The 12,950-nt window shown below is 36.0% G+C and overlaps 1 protein-coding gene across 8 annotated transcripts in view; it reads left to right on the plus strand.

Moving 5' to 3' along the window:
- Positions 1-12,950, plus strand: part of LOC126916525 (monocarboxylate transporter 10-like) — a 335,858-nt gene that overhangs the window by 90,340 nt on the left and 232,568 nt on the right. For 2 of the 8 annotated variants that reach the window (XM_050722387.1, XM_050722386.1), the window contains exon 3: positions 8,138-8,174. The exons of 5 other annotated variants lie outside the window; for them this stretch is intronic. The gene's annotated coding sequence lies outside the window, so the exon portion shown is untranslated. Of the gene's footprint in view, positions 1-8,137; positions 8,175-9,002; positions 9,077-12,950 lie in introns of all 8 variants that reach the window. One more of the 8 variants, XM_050722383.1, reaches the window with a different exon arrangement.

Consider the following 12,950-nt stretch of genomic DNA (forward strand, 5'->3'; position numbering starts at 1 on the left):
TGATGTTTTTCAAATGGTATATTGGTTGTATAATTATTAGCATAACAAATTTCTGTTTTTCATACAACGTGTGTAACCATCACGCGACAGTAGTTCATTCGGAGCATATATCTAAGAAAACATTGTTCCGTTTTGCTTTCCTTTGTCTGCTCGCTCCTATGGCATAGTTCCTTGTATCTGTTAATATACATATTATAGTTATATACTTTGTTGTGTGATGTAGAGGGGACTTTCAGAGCGTGTTTTATACTTGGAAACTACCTTCGTCGATATAGTGCCATATATTTGGTTTCGAAGAGGATACTGTTGACTTTGCATGTTCGATGTACCCTTCTAATTAACCTTAAAGCGATGTTTTATTGCTTTTAATATAGGTGGTTTGGCAGGGCCGTATATTGTTGAGTCGTAGTCTATCTTGGATGAACCTATGTAGTGGTTGGTATGTTTTTAAGGATCGATACAACAATTGCTTCCCTTCAGCTGCTGAGAAAGACTACGTGGGTCCATACGCATTTGAAGATTTTAAGCAGATATTTCGATCCAGATTTATGGAATTGTTTTAAAATATCAAATCACTTTCTGGACTTTTTCCAGAAAATACGTCTGCACGTGCGAATGCGGCGAAGAAAAGAAAGTGTTTGTCGCTTGTAACCCGAAGAACGTACGTTTCATGCACCTGTTCTTTATGTTTGTTCCGAAGGACGTACCACTTCTCTGACATAACGTTGCAGGTTCAGAGGTTAATAACATGATGGGTAAAATAAATTTCCGATTTGTTCTATGGATCTGATAGCAAATATAAATATACATAATAATATAAATATAAATATTCGGTTACATGAATGACGCAGCGATGTTAACAGCGATACCACAGCGATAAATTTTCCGATTTTATAAATTTCGATATCCCAAATTTTCTAATTTCCAGGTTCCGAATTTCCGAGTTCATCAATTCTAAAAAGATCGTACTTTGGAGTTATGAAAGTTGCAAATTTTCATAAGCCCAAAATTTACGAATCTTTGAATTCAGAAAATAAAATTCATCTCCGTTTTCATAACTTTGATGGAAATTACTCTTTTCTTAAAATTCCTGATGCCCATCTTGTTCTTGGCACATTTTCACTCGTCTTAATGCTTCACCTAAGGTAGGTGTCTCGAACTTTTAATTTCTCATCGTAGCGGTCTTCATACTCAGTCATTGTCGATTTTTTAGATGAATATTAATAGTGTTGATTAATTAAAGCTAGAAATCACAAAACTTTAGTACATTATTCAGGCAGTTAGAATAGAACATGACGGACAATTTAAAAACTACGAATTGTGCTTTACTCTTAATATTCCTCTAATATTCATGACTTTTTACAACTCACAGTTTTTGCCATGTTAATATTACTTCCATATTACAAAATCATGAAAGATTTTTCAGTGCTTATGTAAGTACTTATATAAAGAAGGAATAGCTCAGCTTTACTTATAAACTTAATGCAAGTGATATGTAACTCTAAAAACGCATTTTAAAGGAATGGTCATACTGATGAACATTACAGCGACACGAATAGATACCCGGTATTTTCGTAGTTCAGCGACTATCTGTGTCGAATTAGTCGACAGGTTCTCAATACGTTTGAGTTTAATGCACACTTTCTAATTACGATTTTCGTTTCGCTTATACTTTTGTATATTTAACATATCTTTATTTAACGGGTATGCGGAACATTTCCCGTAGATTGTTATACGTTTGTAATAATAATCACCATCATAAATATATCTACAACAAACGCAAAAAATTCGGAAAGAATTATTTCGCTTCGCTTTTCTTCGTGCATTATTATAATCGCAGAAGTGTGTCATAAGCGGCATTTCGATTGTTGCACATAGGAGAATAGAAGCACTAAAACTACAAACAGTCATTGTAACGAATAGGATGCCCTGAAAAACAGAATTGTTATTTCATAATATAATAGTAATATTACATTGAAATTGTCCAAATGACATAGTTTCATTATACTTGTGGTGACACTCGATCTCGGAAATTTCCAACGGTTTCGCGGCACAAGGCGCTTTATCTTAAAAGCGCTATGCCGACGAGCCTTAGGTGTTATCGATATCCCTACGGCTCCTTCGCCGAATTTCCGGGAGACCGCACACGTGGCAGTCGTCGCGGACTTCTAAACAAACGCGCGTTATATCGATGGCTAACAAAGAAATGAATCAGCGTGGCTTTTTGAATCAAAGAGATTCAGTCTACCCCGAGCTGCGAAGTGCGAAGGATTGCGTGATACGAGCGCTCTACTTCCTATAACCTGCGTTAAGCACTGATCGATACCAAGCGTGCTAACTGTTAATTGTTAATTGTTACTTGTGTTAATTGTTGTTTGTCGCTTGTTGTTATTGGACGTCAGTTGTTAAGTTAATAAATGTTTTTTGTTGAAACATCTGAGCATTCCTTCTACACCTATCACGACATACCACTTCATACTTACAATGGTGACGTTATCAACGTAGAAAGAATGATAACTTGAAGAGAAAGCCGGAAGTATAAAAATAGGGTTAAGGATATAAGCACCATACGTTAATTTTCCCAAAACAATGAAAACATCTAGCGATAAGATTTTGTTCACGATACCTGCAAACGTAACAAATATTATGTCATATTACGTAATTTACAAAACGTTAAATACTTCGCATTACATAAAGAGTATTTTTACAGTAAGACATTACGCATTACGACATTAACGCATTACTGAGTGACATGAAAAATATCGACTTACCGGCATGATTCGTGGTGCATACAACTACCAGCCAGGCAATACCTAAGGCCGAGCCTGTTCTTCTAAGGGCCAAATAAAGAATGGATAGACTTAAGGGTATGTTCTTGTTCGTGAGTCCGAAGAGAATCGTACCAATACATAAAATTGTCAAGGTCCGCTAGAAATTCTTCACATCTTGAAAGTTCTATTTACTTCTTAAACCCCAAAGTCTGGTTATCAACAGCATTACGAAATTCATCAATCTCCGTCCGATACCTGCTGGATTTTAGAAGATCGATGTTTTCCAAAACCGCGTACGCTGGAAGTACCTGCCTCATGCTCACTGGGTCTAGCGTGGTTGCTTGTATCGACACGTAAATCATTGTTTATGATAAAAGGGAAAACCATATCCACAATGAAATTTTTCTGTATTCCATGCTTTGGAATAAGATTTACATTCGAATTATTGTAATTCTCTAGCGAAAAAAGTGGTCAAGCACGCAAATGACCATTATTTTCTCTGATGCGATGAATTACGTTACTGCACTCTCGGTTCTAAGGTCCATTGAGAGTATGGCATTATTTCCTATGGTTTTGACTCTTATCGGAACTTGTTTATCTCTTAATTAGTGCGGATAATTGGCGTTCTAAATCTACTGTATTACAAATAGCCATCCGCAATATTTATTTTCTTTCGCCCCATATCATTTGATATTTTATAGACGATTGACGCAATGCCGCGTCAAATTGAACATTTCCGGCTGTTACGAATGACACCATATTTCATCAAATAATACACGGCGTTTAAAACTCATAAGTGTGGAAATATACGATGTAAAATAAAGGTCAAATTCTGCTTTTTATGCAGTATCCGGATAACAAAATATTTTACTAGAAGGACGCTTTGAGCACGCTGACCGAAATTAAGGATCGCTTTTTACGGAAATAAGCTGCAAAGAGCTTCGGTTAGATACCTGTTGATATACTGGATGGCTTAGTCTGTGTTGCGTGCTAATTTCCTTCGTACTTTATTGTACACCAAATTTTATATACCGTGTTCGAATTTCTCTTTACGTTTATTTTATATCCTATATTTATATTTTTATCCATTTATATCGATACGTTTTTACAAATTTTTATACTTGAACCCAAAAAATTTTGACTATCCTAGCAATAACGACGTTATGAGGCCATTGAACACTTATTCTGTCGCTTAAGAAATTAACAGTTTTCTGCAATGATCAGCTACCTGCAATTTGCCTTTTTTTCACTTCTTATTCCGATATGAGTGGTCGTCTCACATCAAACACGTAAGTTTATATACCATCCATTTAAACTAAGTCTCATAATTATCTATACTCGCAAACCAATTTTTCGGGTAATTAAACCAATCACGAATGAAATATGTATGGTAATCTTCATCTACAAATAGTTCAATCTTGGTTGCTGTGTTAGGAATCTTGGTTGGTTGTGTATTCACAATTATTCACCATTAACATGAAATCGCGTTAATCGAGGTTGAAGGTTCACTGGACAAAGAATTACGCATCTAAGATAGTCGGGACGTAATCGCGTCCAGAACGATTCTCACGTTTCCACAAAACTTGTTTTTATTTTTATGTTGTTGCGATGAATCGAGTATAAGGCAATAAAAAGATTTATCTTTGTGTTGTATGGTTAAGAAACACGCTTTCAAGGTATGTAAAAAGTGTATTTACAATTTACAAAGAATGTAAGTGTAATTCCAAAAAGTTAAAAATTTTGTTAACAATATATTATTAGAGTATCTTCTTATGGGTGTACATAAATTTATATTGTCGCGATTGTACATGAATTTCCACTTCAATGTCACACAATTTATTGTAATCGTGTTAACGTAAATAAAAAATTAATGATCTTCGTTTTTTATTCGAAAACATGATCGGTTGAACGAACAAAAAAACATGTTTAATCGCGTGTCTTTGTATCTTGAACATATCGCATTATATCGATATCGATCATTGGTGACTTTTAATTTTCTTCTAAATATTCAGACTTTTTTGCGATCTTTGTAAAAAGTTGTAAACTTTTATAATGATCATTTAAAAGAAACGAACGGTCAATGTCATAGTCAAAGATAGGGGAGCAAAAGGTCAGCCACAGAGATATCGTAAATAACTTATGATAATCATTAGCAAAACAGGTTTCAGTTTTGCATATAACGAGTGCAACCATATTACAACTCCTGCATCTTTCGTCTTTCTTCGTTCGAAGAATTTACCTACGAAAGAAAATAAGTTTTTCTGAAAATATCCACTTTGCAGAAGGGAGGTTAAAATGTAACACGCATTTAAAACCACGTAAAGGTACAAAATCATTATTCTTATGAATTAGAAACTATTGATTTGCATAAAAATATATGTTTGCTCTGGATATAGCTACTATAGATAACATATAACAAAGATATATGTTATACAGATACAAAAGGTTTTATAAGATAACATGAAAATTATTGAAGATACCCAAATATAAATATAAGTTGCAATAAAATGTATTGATGAATACGTTTGGTTTTTTATTTTACGAAATAAAGTTCAGTATAAATATATCATCTTCTCTCTGTACATTGGTGCAAACCTAATAGTTCTACCCGTGGCCATGCGTTGTATCCAATTTTCCACTGATGTGAAGTAAATGTGAATTTTTAATCGAGTAACATCTGTGTTAAGTACTTATGCGGTGGGCGGTGAGATCAATTTAAATTAATAACGAAACGAGTTGATTTCGTTAACTATATTTACAAATATTTTAAAATGTAAAGTATAAAGTTAATCGCAAGCGTTGCTCGCTCGATGATATTCGTTATAAAATTGCGCGATACTGTGGTACTTATTCGTTCGACTGATGATCTCGATGACTCGATACTGATATTGATTCGCGTGACTGACTGATTGACTATGTCTGGAGAACATGGTCGTCTATTTATACTGGTCGGAGGGGGAGGGGGGTACCGGAATGACAACCAGTTGCCGAACGTAACCGCGGTTAAGGGATGAACTTTTTGTCTAACAAAGGCATGGAGTAATTCTATAGCTCTTCTTAAAAGAAATAGTCATAGCGGCACGTGACAGTAAACATTCCAATGGTTTCTGTCCCGTGGCTCGCCACACGCAGACTCTATCCTTCGGGTAAGATGATTGCCAGATGTTAACGCATCTCCACAGTATATGTTTAACTATCCTGAGGACCCGTTATAAATCTTAAGATTTAGTTAACTAAAGTCCTTCAAACAGACAAACAGTCTTTGTTCCAATTACGGGAAGATAGGAGAAATCTATTTTTCCACGAATGTCGCTTCCCGCTAGCAACTTTCCCTCAAGGGCTGCTAGCATCTTTTTCTAACCACTGATATGGAGATTGACCAATTAGCAGCAACGCCAATTTCCCTCACCTTCCGAACGAAGGCTTTCCTCGACGAATTCGAGGATCTCGTGTCCTCAGTGGCATAATCGGGACGGAGAGTCATTCTCTCGTGTGATCTCATCGACGAAAAGAGTAACGTCTTTACGATCAGTGAATATTTCACGTTTTGTTAACAAAGAATCAGAGTGGGACTTTGTGAGAACGTACATCTATCATTCCGTTGACCGCGGATTCGTTATTGAGCAAGGATCATTTTCATTAGCACCTCGAGTATCTAATTATCGCGATTACTTGTCAAATTCTGCCATAATCATATTTTTACTAGTAAATATCTACTCTATTGCATAACCATAACGTCTAATCCAAATGGGGATTTCTTTCACGCCCCTAACCCTAATCTTAACGCCAACCCGACATATATATATATATGTAAAATAAACTAAAAATTTACAAAACGATAATAAAACCAATTTGGACGTATGGAATACCGTTATGGGGAACAGCAGCAATGAGCTACATAAATAAACTAGAGTGGCTATAATCGAAAATACTATGTCAGAAACGAGGATGTACATGAAGATTTCAAAATACCAACGGTCAAAAGGTCAATACGATATAGAAACTTTGACGTTAGACATTTTTCCAACTCTGTTAATCAAAAACTAACATTTCTTTGGCACTGTGCTACTCTTTCCTTGCAGCGAGGCAAATTTAATTCATCGATGTTCTATTTACATAAAAATGAAATTATTATTTATCAGATATGTGAAACGTTCCACATGGATCGTTGTTTGTTCGTTATAATCATCGCCGTCATAAATACACCAAAAGCGAAAAAGTTCAGACAGATGTGGAACGCACAACTGTCTCGTTATGGTCCTACGCTAATAGCCTGTTATCATTGTATCAAAATACTTTACACCAGGTTGCTTCCAATTACCAGATTGTTCAAATACCAATCGCTAACATGAGATGTATCAAACCGTGGAAAATCGAGTGTATCGTAGATGGAATTCCAGTATGCGACAATTGATAAGCAAATTATTGTAATGATCTATCTTTTACGGGTGAACTTGAATCATTGTTTAATCGTTTTTTTAATCGTGTTTTTCAAGAATTCTATATATCAACGAACAAGAGAACTGCTAGTCTTAGAGAGAGTTTGAAATACTCACATGTCCCTCGGTTTACTCATAGCACGATAAAGAGTCTTTCCCATATTCCAGTGATGTGTAATTATATGTACGCAAGCTACCATTTTTCTCCCGAGTCAACCATCTACGTAGAAAATGCTGGTTAATGAAGAACAATGTTTACAACTATTCCGCAAATGATTCTACATCAAAATTGATTCATCTTTCTAGGTATTATGGGATGTTTAATATAATTACGCATGTTTCCTGAAACACTGAATGCCATTCCTCAACACAGAATATCGTAACAAAATAAAATGTTTGAAAATTTCGAATACGCGTGTGTATCTGCGCCCGCACACAAAGTAGTTACTTCTGTCTATTGGTTTATTAATCGAAAAACTAGTATTCTACAAAATAGAATAAGAATAAATCATCTATTCTAAGAAAGTAAATATACGTACATCTACATATTTCTAAGGCTATAAAAAATATTTCATATTTTGTACGCTTACGTAAGCTAGTAATTAAGAGTCTATCCCATGTAAATGACCCTATCGATGAAACTATCATAACGACGCTTATGCCCACGACGATATTATAATGCTTGAAATAATCGATTTTATAGATCGGGTAAAATTAAACACTAAAGGATTGAAAAACGAAATTACAAACTCACGTGATCGATAAAGTTATTGCAGGAGAAGACTGCCAAATACGAACAACTGCATTTCATTGTATTATAAAAAATCGTAACTTTCACGGGTTATTTTAATGAGATATCTTCTTAATTTGCTGTATAAACGGACTACATATTGATTGTAATTCGTATTGCAACTTGGATCGTTACAGGTATACATTCAAGATACAAGTTGTAAAATATCCATCTGTTTACCTTGTCTTCGATTTCTACATGACATTGCACAGTGCTATTGTGCCGCGTAAGTGCAATAAAAAAAAAAAAAAAGAAACGAAACTCGAAAGATGAATATTCCTCGTTCGGGGAAGCTTGCAATCTTGTCGGTCTCCTAACCAATGATTGTTGCCTATGACAAATCCTCTGCATGGTATTCCACTGGTATCCAACTCTTACAAAACACAGAATATCTCATTAGAAACAGCTCGTGATGCAATTAGCGAGAAGGATCTGAAGCGGTGTGAAAATTAAACGCACCGTTTGAAACAGCATCAGCTAATTGGGAAAACTGTGACGACGACGATCGCAACCCTTACACGCGCCGTACGAAGGAACCAGTTTCTTGTGAAACGCACGAAGAAAATATCAAGGTCGAGGTTTATACGCGGGACTAGGTAAAGCTTGACTGATTAGTTACATTATTAACTTTCGCCGTCACGTAATTCATGCGTAGAAACTAAAAATCTTTTTCTGAAACGATGTACTTCTTCGATGAAAGGGCTTTCATCCTGTAACGAACGGCCATTTCTTAGATTTGAATTCGTCTAACTAGATTCTGAAAGGGACATACAAAATTACTCGTGGATACGTTTTATTTGGTGTGAACAAAATCGTATTGTTCACTAATTGTAAAGTACGCTTCTAACACGACGGCAGCGCAGTGGTTAGCGCTTTAGGATACGAACATTCGGGACCCGGGTTTAAATCCCGGCGGCCGGAATCCGATTTTTCTTCCACGATACAAAAATGAGAAGAAAAGCAGCAGAAACCCCAGCAGCGCGACATCTAAACCCGTAGCAGAACCTATCTCGGCCTCTACACTAGCGGAGTAGCATTATCACGAAGACTAACTCCTACACCTCAAATATATTTGAGTAAGTATAAGTAGAAGAAGTATAAGTACAGTGTATGCTAGTCCAGATCTGCACGTTACCAACGTTCGTTTACAATAGAGTTTCGAAGCCATGACCCTACGGGTATTTATATAATTACCATAACTGGTCCGTCTATAGCCCGGTACATCATCCGTGCATGACGTGTTCCTAGAAAAGGCTATGAGGTTGAGAGGTACTTCAAATTGATTTAGAACTAAACAATACTCAATGGCTTCGAGGAGTAAGAAAACTAAACACTAGAGAAGATGTAGAGTTTTCCTAGAAGTAAGAATCACTTCAATAAAATAGACAGAGAGAGAAATGAAAGAAAGGGGAAAGAAAGGAAGAAAGATAGATATGTAATATACTATACGATACAGTATAATCATAACATCATAACATCATAATAAATAGAAATGTTTCAAGATTGAGTGAGTGAGTGAGAGAGAGAGAGAGAGAGAGAGAGAGAGAGAGAGAGAGAGAGAGAGAGAGAGAGAGAGAGAGAGAGAGAGAGAGAGAGAGAGAGAGAGAGAGAGAAAGGGAGGCAGACCAGTGCATATATCGAAAGAGTAATTTCATTAGTTTATTAATTGAGGGGCTTGGAAATATGTATTAGCATATGTTTATTTCATTCTTGGTGGATTATTGTACAATCGGACTAGTGATATAAACGGCATTTCGACTGTTGCGGATAGGACAATAGCAGCAGTGAAACTGCAGATAATCATTGTAATGGCAGTATAGCTCTGTAAAAACATAGTATGTTATTATTACATAGGATTCATATTACTTTGAAATTGTTCGAATGAAACTATCTTATCATACTTACAAAATTGGTGTGATAGATGAGGAGAGAATAATTATCTAACGAATATACCGAAAGAGTAATAATACAATTTACTAGATAAGCACCATACGTTAATTTACTTAAAGGGACGAAAACATCCAGCGATAAGATTTTGTTCACGATGCCTGCAAACGTAACAAATATACTTGAGTGTAGTTTTCAAAACATTAACTATTTCGCATTAGATAAAAAGTATTTTTACAATAAGAACAATGACATTAACGCATTACTCAGTGATTTGAAGAATATCGACTTACCGCCATGATTCGTAGTGCATGCAACTACGAGCCAGGCAATGCCTAATGCCCAGCCTGTTCTACTGAGGGCCAAATAAAGAACGGATAAACCTAAGGATATGTTCTTGTTCGTGAGTCCGAAGAGAATCGAACAATTACATAAAATTGCCAAAGACCAACCAACGATTAAGCTTTTCTGAAACATAAATTTAATCACATTATTGAAAGATGCCGAGAAATATAAGTCTAACGAACAAATAGTATACATTACTTTTGAGAAATGCAATTTGTAATTCCATTTTGTAAGAAGGTGACATGTGGCCATTCCTATGAGATATGGTGGTATTCTACACCATGGTCGTATATACAAGTATGTCAACGTCTTATATTGTTCGTCCAATCTAGAAAACTAAATATAAGTATATTTACAAATTCCCTATGTTATAAAGAGCGTTACATATTTTGCATGCTTACGTAGGTTGGCAATTAAGAGTGTACCCGGTGTAAACTAGTGATCCTATTGATGAAACTAGCGTAACAACGCCTATACCCACGGCAATATTGCAATGCCTGAAACAGTCGATTTTAGAGCCCGGGTAAGATTGGATTCTAAGGGATGAAAGAACGAAATTACAAACTCACGTGATCGATAAAGTTAGGAGAAAACTGCCAAATACGATGAACTGCATATCATTGGGCAGGTACCAACTCATGTGAGACACTGCAAATAGTAGCTCTCTCTGAAACGATTCTTTTGTAGTAACGCGAACGATGTTTGCAATAAATTATCTGAGAAATTATACAACTAGCTCATCCCACCTGTAGAAGTTGTTGATGTAAAGTATGTTAGTCCACCAATATTTGGAACACTTAGCATTTGGATGTTCAATAGGAAGAAGTGCTGAGACGTGATGATGCCAGGTAAAATTCAATATCGCTATCAATATAACGACGAAATATGCAGGTGTAAGCCTTCGAAGTTAATGTATATATTTTATTATCATCGAAATCTCATCGATAGAACTAATTAAGCATTGATACTATACTATTACCTTATATATCGTTTGACAATCTTTTGAAAAAATTCGTTCATCCTTTTTGCTATAGGCGGGATTCCCTGATATTTTCGTCGTTCCTTTAGAAATGTGTATGACAACAGAAAACCACTCATAAAGAAAAATGCATCCACCGAAAATGTGAAGTTGCTTATGACTTGCATGAGTAATTCTTCAGCCTGTATATATACAAGCCATTTGTTACCTGTACGCATAAGTGACTGCATTAAAAAAATACATGGTAGATCAGAAATCAGATCGGAATCAATAATCGGAATAGTATAATTAAAACATCGTTAAAATTCATTTCTTACTCAGAACATGAAATGCGTAGATCAATACGTGCCTCAGAATAATCCATACTCTTGTCAACGTTTTCAAGCCGTAGAATACTCGCAGATTATCACCACCCTTCTCCGGTTTAAATATTTCCTCTATATTGGTGAGAAATGAAAAACACAGAAGGTGTTGGCTGATACGATTCTGCTGCCCCGACTCGGGGCGTTCCGGTTTCTCGTAGTTGATTTCGGATTTCCCATCTATTCCGTTGTTCAGTGCTGTTGGAAGTTAGTAGTACGTTACATAGATTCCCATGAAATAAACTCGAGGCGATAAAAATTACTAAGATTGGCAACGCGTGCGCAGTTTTGTGAAGTACAAAATATGAATAGTTAATTGAAGTACCAATGGATGTGTAGCTTACCTATCGCGTTGTTATTGTCGAACGTAAACTTTTCCCCTTCTTTATTTAAACGCTTTCGATGGACGAAAACGTCGTATACTGTGGCCGCTATTACGGTAGCACACAACGATAGCAAAACTCCTCTGTAATCAGAATTTTAAAGTTCCTAGGTGGTATTTTATCGGATGCAGATTTCGACGTATGTAATATATATCTGACTAGACAAAAATTCGAGTTTTCAATTAGGAGCTTGCGGTTTACGTACATGATGGAGATCATTTTTGCAGAGAGTAGCCATTGATGATCATCCACCAAATCGGAGACTTCGATCAACTGGAAGTGTATATTAAAAAGCTTTCCAATGGAAAGTGTCTCATTACGAAATACTTTATCAAGCATAGTGGCAACGTCGCCTATGCTGCAGGACGCCGGTAAGCAAAGTCCAAGCGTGACCAAATCCTAAAATGGGCGCAGTTTTTCAAATTTATGATCGTCCGTCGTGATCGTAAAAATTTCATGAAATATTTTAATGTTAATGATATCACATATCGATATTATTTTAATGGGATGAATTATTAATTGACTGCATAAACTTGAATCGCATTGCAACTTGAATCGTTAGAGATATACTTTCGAAATATAAAAACTAAAATATCCATTTGCTTACTTCGTCTCCCACTTCCACATGATATTGCACAGTGCTATTGTGCCGCGCACGTGCAATAAAAAAACGAAACTCAAAAGGTGAAAACTCTTCATTCGGATTCCGGTATATCGAATTGTTCTTTCGGATTTTCTCCGATAGAAATCCCGTCCGATTTTCAGAGAAAAGCTTGCAAGTATATTGGTCTCCTAACCAATGATTATTCCCGATGACAAATCCCCCGGATGGTGCACCACTGGTATCCAACGCTTAAAACACACATGATACCTCATTAGAATCAGCTTGTGATGCAATTAGCGATAAGGATCTGAAGCGGTTGGAAAATTAAGCGCATTTTTTGAAACCAACAGCATCAGTTGACGAGGGAAACAGTGATGACGACGATCGCAG

This window comes from Bombus affinis, chromosome 5 (assembly GCF_024516045.1).
Source record: "Bombus affinis isolate iyBomAffi1 chromosome 5, iyBomAffi1.2, whole genome shotgun sequence".
NCBI lineage: Eukaryota > Metazoa > Arthropoda > Insecta > Hymenoptera > Apidae > Bombus > Bombus affinis.